Raw genomic sequence first — 10,364 nt, forward strand, 5'->3', positions numbered from 1 at the left:
GCCTCTATGTGCGACCCCCCCTTTTAAATTAAAAACACTTTTTTACATATTTAACACCATTATAAATGCTGGAGGCAAAGCGGCGTTTGGGGTGGAGGCTGACAGCTCGCGACCCCCCCTTGTAATAACCTCGTGACCCCCTGAGGGGGCCTGACCCCCAATTTGAGAACCCCTGCCATAGACCATTGTGCTAAGCACTGTACAAACCCAGAACAAAAATACAATCCTTGTCCCAAAGAGCTTGCAATCTGAGTGTAAGACAAGAGGCAACAGATGGAGACAGACAGGCGTCTACAAGAAAGCAATGAGACAGTACAGGCTGGCATGGTATGGTTGTGGCATCAGCGCACCAGCAGCTTAGTGGTAAGGGAAAGTTTGAAGGAGGATAATGTGCTAGTTTCAGATGTTTGCAGGGAGCTGCTCCCCAGCAGGACGAGCGAGGAGGAGGAGTCCTGCAGTAGAGGGATGCAAAGAGAGAGGGGTGATGTGATTAAAGTTATGGCCTAGGAGAATACTCTTTGCCTGATTGAAGCTGTAGCAGGCCTGTCTTATCAGTACTTCCCTTGTTATGAGTATGAGGTGGTGCTGCTTGTTTCTCTGACTACCCAGCAGGTGGTGCTGTTGTCAAATGGCTTGATGTTTTGTAGTTTTCAAGCAAAAATCATGTGTAAATGAAGTCAGCAGACTAGATGTGAGGACTAAATCTTGATCTAATGTATTTCACGAAAAATAACCTGTATGGAACATGGCTGTATGCTCCCTGGCTGTTAGGGTGTGGCTGTGTGTGAGGCGGGGGGTTGGCGATAGCTCTTGTGAAAGGTGCTACTGCACAGTCAGGACATGTTACCCTTATTACGCTTTGTTCTTGGTAGCAAAATATAAATTATGAGCGGGAAAAAAAAATCTGAAGGTGCTACCATTTCTTCTCTGCTTCCTCCACCACGCCACCCCTTGTTATGCTTGTTACTTGATTTTCTGCTTATGAAAGCCATGAGCAAGAAGTTATTTATAAAAACAGCAGAAGAGTTCAGCTGTGACCACAAAAGGCTTAGAACCTGTTTCGCAGAAGTGCAGACTAGTCACCACTGAAAATGAATTCAGTAGGAGCGGTGGGTGTTCAGCCCCTTTGACAATCAGGCCCCTCTTAATTGGAATAATCTTTACTGACTAGGCTGACTTCGATGGGGTTTTATCGGTTTTGAACATCAGTGATTGATAGTTCTTGTGGACATTTTTTTTTTCATTTTTAAACAGCAAAAATTTTGAGAATCAAATGGATGCACTGATGTCTGTTACAAGTCCTGATTAGAGAGACAAGGTGGGTGAGGCAATATCTTTTGTTGGACCAACTTCCGTTGGTGAGAGACAAGCTTTCAAGCCAGAAAGCTCTTCTTCGGTTCTAGGAAAGGTACTCCGAGCATCACAGCTAAATGCAGATGGAACAGATTGTTTAGCATAAGTAGATAACACATATTGTAAGGGACCATTCAAGGTAACTCTGCTAGACACTAAAAATCATGGACTGAACAGAAACACTGTATTTTTGTTTTATTACAACAATCTGTAACCCACTAACCCGAACTTTTTGTCCTGTGACTGCAGAGGTATTAACAGGCCACTGTACCTTGAATGCTCCTTTAGAATATGTGCTACCCACTTATGCTAAACAATCTGTTCCATCTTCTTTAGTTATGACGCTCTGAGTATCTTTCCCAGACCTCAAGAAGAGCTCTGTCTGGCTCGAAAGAGTATCTCTCTCACCAACAGAAGTTGGTCCAATAAAATATATTATCTCGCCCACCTTGTCTCTCTAATATCATTGGACTGACATGGCTACAACTACACTACATACAACAACTCGTGATTGTCATTTGAAACTGGTAATGAAAATATTGTGTATTCTGGGTTCAGTTGAAACATAATAGGCAGCAGGTTTAAAACAGACAAAAGGAAGTATTTCTTCACGCAATGCACAGTCAGCCTGTGGAACTCCTTGCCAGAGGATGTTGTGAAGGCCAAGACGATAACAGGTTCAAAAAAAGAACTAGATAAATTCATGAAGGATACGTCCATCAATGGCTATTAGCCAGGATGGGCAGGGATGGTGTCCTTAGCTTCTGTTTGCCAGAAGCTGGGAATGGATGACAGGAGATAGATCACTTGATGATTATCTGTTCTATTCATTTCCTCTGGAGCACCTGGCATTGGCCACTGTTGGAAGACAGGAAGCTGGGCTAGATGGACATTTGGTCTGACCCAGTATGGCCACTCTTATGTTCCTATAAAATTTATACAAACATTTAAGCAGACATTTCAGTCCTTTACTCTGAAAAGGAGAGATTTTTACTATCAATTAAATGTGCTTTTAGAGTGAGAGAACTTTTTCAGATGAATACTGTCCAAACCCAAGTGTGTCCTAAGGAGACATGCCTGCCCTTTCTAACACACTACAGTATTTAGTGATAATTAGAGGCCTCTTCATGCTGTAATTTTCTGCTGCTTTGGGTACTGAACCAAACAGGATTTTTCTTGTCAGAACACCAGGTATTTATCTTGACATTTAAGAGCAGCACAGCACCATTTTTCTTCAGTGAGCTTTGAATATTTGAGTCAGTTTAATTAATCAAGTTGTTTGTTTAAAAGTGGGATAACTTCAATAGGGGAGACCCATATTAGAGTATCCCACAGCTTAGCGTACTCATCTGACAGATGCCAGAGCCCTGTTGTAATCCCTTCTCCCCTTTGGTGGGACTTGAACCAAAAGGCTCCTACATCCTGGGTTAGTACTCTGTCCACTAGGCTAAGGGTTATAAGGGAGGGCCTCTTCCCCCTACCACTTCACAAGCTGTTTTGTGTGAACTTTTCTGAGGGTTCTGATGCAATAGGCAAGCTCATTGGCCCCCGGCAGGTGACTTAGACAGCTGAATGCTTATTTTCCCCTGCTTTGTGAGCTGTTCTTGGGCTCAGGCAGGAGATAAGGGCCCAGGCACATAGAGTGAGGCTGCAATAGGCATGTCCAGAGGCAAAAACTTATGCACCAAGTGAGGTTAGGCACCTACAAGGTTTGGCAGCAGCCAAGAGAGTTTTGTGGATTGCAGTGGCACCTAAGCACTTTCATGGATGTGGAATCTCACATTAAGATGTTGCAAAATAGGTATCTAAAGTTAGAAACCTAAACTCCTATTTAGGCTCCTATATGAGTGTCCCAATTTTTAAAAGTGTTGAGGACCTAGCAGCTCCCATTCACTTAAAGTGGAAGTTGATTTGAAGTCAGTGGGAGCTGCTGGGTGCTCAGCACTTGTAAAAGTCAGGGCATTGCTTTAGCTGCCTGGATATTAGAACTGAGAAGCATTTTTTGACCTTTCGTGGCTGGTCCCTTTAAGGGGAGTCAGGACCCAGTCCACTTGTGAAGGGCTTTTTTAAGGAGAACAAGCCCATCTCTGCTGACCAGTAAGCAATTAACTGCCAGCCAGCCAGCCCACCCATGCAGCTAATTGACTAACAAGCACCTAGGTCTGGTAAAAGGCTACTAGAGCTCAGTTGGAGGGAGGTGATCTTAGAGAGGAGTTTTGTGAAACTGTAGCAGGGTAGAGTTAAACTCTTCTGGTTTACTAGTGGGAAAAGTGAGTAAAGGGACCAAAGGGGAAAAGCTGACTGAAGACTACAGCTGGGAGAAGAGCTGGGAAATTCTGACCTCAGGAGAGGATGCTTGCTGGGATTAGCCCCAGAGCTAGAAGAAGGGTTAGGTTTGAAGGCCCTATGAGGAGGGGTTTTGTACTCTAAAGAAAATTAATAAATGAGACTTCACAAAGGGAGTCTCTTGTTCTCAGTTCCTGGGTCTGGAAATCCTTACATGACTAAAAGAGTAGTAGGCCTGCAAGGACTTGCCCATTCAGAGGGTCGAGGGAAACATTTTATGAGATGTGTTCTGGTCCAAAAAAACCAAAATCAGAGAGACAAGGTGAGTGAGATAATATATTTTATTGGATCAACTTCTGTTGGTGAGAGAGAGACAAGCTTTTGAGCTACACAGAGCTCTTCAACTCTGGGAAAGGTACTCCAAGTCAAAACATGTTGTTGGTTTAGTGTCTTTGATTTGAAATAATTTTTCATTTAAAAACTGTAAGGGGGCTTATTCCTTCACCCACTTCCCTGGTCCTTCTCGCATGAACAGAGAGCAACAATACCTGAAGTCCAAAGGTGCAAACAATTCAATGTTTATTGGGGTGAACTTCCAGCAAGCATGATTCCAGTTTCATTCCTTACAGAAGAATTACCTCCAGGCTGTCCTTATTTTGTTCTATAGTCAGGCTTGTGAATTACCCCACTCACTGGTCATTTATGAAATTCATGAGGTGGTATACCTCAGTTTCCCCTCTTGTACAACAGACCAAGTTTGCAATAGTTTCTCTGCTGTACCAAGCATTAAGTTTATTCTCAGGTAATAGCTGAGACACAGCTTCAGATTTTAGCACTGTACACATACACATACCCCTTAAGATTAACCTGCCCCCCTTATTTTCAGGCTTGACTTGTTTTTTCACCTCCCTTTCCCAGAGGGCCATAATCTGAGGCTTCTAGTAGCTTGTTTGCTGACCAGGTGTATTCATTATTTGCAGCTCCTTTATGCCCATCAGCTAGGTAATTTGCATTTACACAGAGGCTTACTAGCTTGCTTCTGGATCCAAAGCTATTAGCAGCTCAGAGACTGTCTTAAAAGGGAAACATACCACTTCCACTAGAGTTCTGATTACTTTCCACTTTCATCTCCTGCTCCAAAACCCACAGATCTGAAAAAGAAAGCACAACCTATTGTGGCCCCTTTTGGAGCCCTAATAGGATTTTAATTAAGTACCATTTTTGCATTTTTTTTACCCCTTCTCCAATATACACTGCACCCATCCTGGGAAAATGCACATTCCTTCCATAGTTTAATCTCCATACCATATTAATTTTACACAAGGTGTAACTGCCTCCCATGCCCACAGAGTTTTCATGCACACCCACCAAAGCAACAATCTGATCCCCCAGAGCCACCCCAAGGCTCAGTGTTCCCCTCATTCCTCCCCTTTTCCTTTTCTTTTACCTGTGCGCACATACAATTCTTTTGCCTAACATCCCTTGCACTGTGATTACTCTTTACACAACTGTACCCCAATTATACTTCCAAGTTGTTCAACTAGACACAATGAGGGGCAGCCAAGTTAAGTTCCAATAGAAACCACTTACATCCTTTAGTGATTTTGATTAGGTTACCCAATAGTCAAATAATATTGATCTGATTCTCCTCTACCTGCTGCCTGTAGCAGTCCCTTATAGACCATTTCTGTGGGAAAAGGGCCCATTTTCCCTCAGAAAAGCTGTAAAGGCTTCTGGGGACAAGCATAGTGGTGCCAATCTATCTGACCCCCTTGGATAATTTAATTACCAAGCTTCCATCAAATGTGACTGCACAGAGTTGCACATACAGTTACATTTATATAACTGGGTTTTATCATTAAACAGAAACACCACAACTGTTACTCTTTTAACATCTTCACAACAGTTACTTTTTACCATCTCCAAAATGTTTACTTTCCTCCAAACCCTGTATTATCAATTTTTGCAAAAGCTATTTTGTGACTTTTCACTCACTCGCTCCTTCATTCAGTTCTTTAAGGTAGTGCAATTTGTCTGTAACAACTTAGCCACCAAGTACAATTATTGCCACACAGCTGCCTTAACCTGTGCTGTCTTTATCTTGAGACTGTTCAAAGAGGCAGTAAAACATTTGTCTCCATGGATGCCCATGGATCTTTTACTCCAAAAATTCCAGTGGAATACAGCAGACCTCCCTCATACTTTGTCCAAAAAAACCAAAAACATTTCATATAAGTATCCAAAGTACCCTCCATTAAAACTTCAGAAAAACAAAAGTGTGGAAAGGCTGGGGGAGAGGTGGAAAGAAACCAATAAAGCCTGTCAGGTCAGATTAAAGTATAGGCTACCAGCAGCAAATTAAGTAAACCGAGACAAAGAATAAAAAGGATATAGTTGGCTCTGAGCCAAGAGTAGGCTCCCTGGGTTGAAACAGTAAGGAACCCTTATCCCCAGGTTCTCATTCTGGCTCTGGGAGAAGAGTGGGGGTTGTTTCCTGCTCCTGCAAACCTGCCATTTTGCACTTTGAAACTTCCCCCCTTCTTTCTCTCCACTCCCCCAGGACCAAGTCCCAGCCCCAGTCTGTAAAGGTAGTCTGTTAACTCTGCTTTTGACTTTAAACCCTGTAGTGCCAAATCATCTTTCACTACCCCTAACTAATTTACAACCCTTCAGCAGCCCTTGCTGAAGCAGCACAAAACTTGAAAGATTACTGGCAGCTTCCCATAATGCTGCCCTTACTTCAAACCTCTCACAAGCAGACTGAAGTGCCTCCTTTCCCTGGAAGGCATTCAGTCCCCATGGGCAGAGACCTTCCTCCACTACCCATATACCAAGGAGTGGGGGGGGGGGATGGAAACAGGGACCACCCCCCATCCCTCTAGATCCCCTAACACTTCCTCCATTTCCTTTTTAATCTCATCCCAGGTTGACCCTTGCACCTGGTATGGGCCCTGGTTCTTCCTTACCCATTTATCCAAAAAATCCTTTACCCTGGCTTGCCAGAACCCACAACTACCATCATGAGAGTTTGCTATACCCCCTCCAAGCAGCTACGTGGACTGTTCAGGAGGGGGACTTACAGGCTGCCACTCACCTATCAGATGCAAAGTATCCAAGTCACCGGCACCATGATGTTAGGGGGCTTATTCCTTCACCCACTTACTTCCCTGGTCCTTCTCGCATGAACAGAGAACAACAATACCCGAAGTCCAAAGGTGCAAACAATTCGATATTTATTGGGGTGAACTTCCAGCAAGCATGATTCCAGTTTCCTTCCTTAGTGTCCCCCTTCCCAGCTCTGACACCACAGAGCCTTACACCTGTGTCCCTGTTCCCATTCCTGCCCTTAGCAGGGCATGATTCCAATTTCTCCATTCCCTGTTCCCACTCCCCCACACGCACTCTTCCTGATTGACTGCAGACTATATAGTAAAACTTGAGTCCTGCTTAGCTATACCTTAACCAATCATTTTCCTGAAATTTAACTAACCAATCCTAACATATTGTAACATGATTATTTAACCAATTATATCCCTCCACCTTAATAAGTTTACACCCAGCAAAATTAATTATACAGCAGACAGAAACAATCACAGAACCAGACAGAGATTATACAGACAAACAATAGGGAAATGGGGACTACAGTGATAGAACAAACACAGAAATGAATGATTTGTGTCCATTTATTCTTTTATGTAGAGACTGTCCAGTTTGACCAATGTACCTGGTCCAGTCCACACAAGAGATCCACTTCCTGGACACTACAGTGCTAATAAACAATGGTCACATAAACACCACCCTATACCGGAAACCTACTGACCGCTATTCCTACCTGCATGCCTCCAGCTTTCACCCTGACCACACCACACGATCCATTGTCTACAGCCAAGCTCTGCGATACAACGGCATTTGCTCCAACCCCTCAGACAGAGACAAACACCTACAAGATCTCTGTCAAGCTTTCTTACAACTACAATACCCACCTGCAGAAGTAAAGAAACAGATTGATAGAGCCAGAAGAGTTCCCAGAAGTTACCTACTACAGGACAGGCCTAACAAAGAAAATAACAGAACGCCACTAGCCGTCACCTTCAGCCCCCAACTAAAACCCCTCCAACGCATTATTAAGGATCTACAACCTATCCTATAGGATGACCCAACACTCTCACAAATCTTGGGAGACAGGCCAGTCCTTGCCTACAGACAGCCCCGCAACCTGAAGCAAATACTCACCAACAACCACATACCACACAACAGAACCACTAACCCAAGAACTTATCCTTGCAACAAAGTCCGTTGCCAATTGTGCCCACATATCTATTCAGGAGACACCATCACAGGGCCTAATAACATCAGCCACACTATCAGAGGCTCGTTCACCTGCACATCCACCAATGTGATATATGCCATCATGTGCCAGCAATGCCCCTCTGCCATGTACATTGGTCAAACTGGACAGTCTCTACGTAAAAGAATAAATGGACACAAATCAGATGTCAAGAATTATAACATTCATAAACCAGTCGGAGAACACTTCAATCTCTCTGGTCACGCAATCACAGACATGAAGGTCGCTATCTTAAAACAAAAAAACTTCAAATCCAGACTCCAGCAAGAAACTGCTGAATTGGAATTCATTTGCAAATTGGATACTATTAAATTTAGGCTTAAATAGAGACTGGGAGTGGCTAAGTCATTGTGCAAGGTAGCCTATTTCCTCTTGTTTTTTCCTACCCCCCCCCCCCCCCCAGATGTTCTGGTTTAACTTGGATTTAAACTTGGAGAGTGGTCAGTTTGGATGAGGTATTACCAGCAGGAGAGTGAGTTTGTGTGTGTATGGGGGTGGGGGGGATGTGAGAAAACCTGGATTTGTGCAGGAAATAGCCCAACTTGATTATCATGCACATTGTGTAAAGAGTTGTCACTTTGGATGGGCTATCACCAGCAGGAGAGTGAATTTGTGTGGGGGGGTGGAGGGTGAGAAAACCTGGATTTGTGCTGGAAATGGCCCAACCTGATGATCACTTTAGATAAGCTATTACCAGCAGGACAGTGGGGTGGGATGAGGTATTGTTTCATATTCTCTGTGTATATATAAAGTCTGCTGCAGTTTCCACGGTATGCATCCGATGAAGTGAGCTTGTAGCTCACGAAAGCTCATGCTCAAATAAATTGGTTAGTCTCTAAGGTGCCACAAGTACTCCTTTTCTTTTTGCGAATACAGACTAACACGGCTGTTACTCTGAAACCTTTTTTCCTGAGTTACCTGTGCAGACGCCATACCACGGCAAGCATGGAGCCCTCTCAGGTAACCGTCACCATATGTCTCATGGGTGCTGGCAGACGTGGTACTGCATTGCTACACAGCAGCATCAACCCAATGCCTTGTGGCAGCAGACGGTACAGTACGACTGGTAGCCGTCATCGTCATGTCCGAGGTGCTCCTGGCCACGTCAGCCATGAGCGCCTGGGCAGATGTGGGCGCAGGGACTAAATTTGGAGTGACTTGACCAGGTCATTCTCTTTAGTCCTGCAGTCAGTCCCATTGAACCATCTTATAGTGAGCAGGCAGGCGATACGGATTGCTAGCAGTCCTACTGTACCATCTTCTGCCAGGCAGGCAAGAGATGAGGATGGCTAGCAGTCTTACTGCACCGTCTGCTGCCAGCCAAAGATGTAAAAGATAGATGGAGTGGATCAAAACAAGAAATAGACCAGATTTGTTTTGTACTCATTTGCTTCCTCCCCTCCCCTGTCTAGGGGACTCATTCCTCTAGGTCACACTGCAGTCACTCACAGAGAAGGTGCAGCGAGGTAAATCTAGCTGTGTATCAATCAGAGGCCAGACCAACGTGCTTGTTCCAATAAGAGCAATTACTTAGGTGCACCATTTCTTATTGGAACCGTCCGTGAAATCCTGCCTGAAATACTCATTGATGTAAAGCCACCCCCTTTGTTGATTTTAATTCCCTGTAAGCCAACCCTGTGAGCCATGTTGTCAGTCGCCCCTCCCTCCGTCAGAGCAATGGCAGACAATCGTTCTGTGCCTTTTTTCTGTGCGGACGCCATACCAAGGCAAGCATGGAGGCCGCTCAGCTCACTTTGGCAATTAGGAGCACATTAAACACCACACGCATTATCCAGCAGTATATGCAGCACCAGAACCTGGCAGAGCGATACCAAGCGAGGAGGCGACGTCAGCGTGGTCACATGACCATATATAATAATGATAATGCGTGTGGTGTTTAATGTGCTCCTAATTGCCAAAGTGAGCTGAGCCGCCTCCATGCTTGCCTTCATATGGCGTCCGCACAGAAAAAAGGCACGGAACGATTGTCTGCCATTGCTCTGACGGAGGGAGGGGCGACTGACGACATGGCTCACAGGGTTGGCTTACAGGGAATTAAAATCAACAAAGGGGGTGGCTTTACATCAATGAGTATTTCAGGCAGGATTTCACAGACGGTTCCAATAAGAAATGGTGCACCTAAGTAATTGCTCTTATTGGAACAAGCACATTGGTCTGGCCTCTGATTGATACATAGCTAGATTTACCTCGCTGCACCTTCTCTGTGAGTGACTGCAGTGTGACCTAGAGGAATGAGTCCCCTAGACAGGGGAGGGGAGGAAGCAAATGAGTACAAAACAAATCTGGTCTATTTCTTGTTTTGATCCACTCCATCTATCTTTTACATCTTTGGCTGGCAGCAGACGGTGCAGTAAGA

This window comes from Lepidochelys kempii, chromosome 2 (assembly GCF_965140265.1).
Source record: "Lepidochelys kempii isolate rLepKem1 chromosome 2, rLepKem1.hap2, whole genome shotgun sequence".
NCBI lineage: Eukaryota > Metazoa > Chordata > Testudines > Cheloniidae > Lepidochelys > Lepidochelys kempii.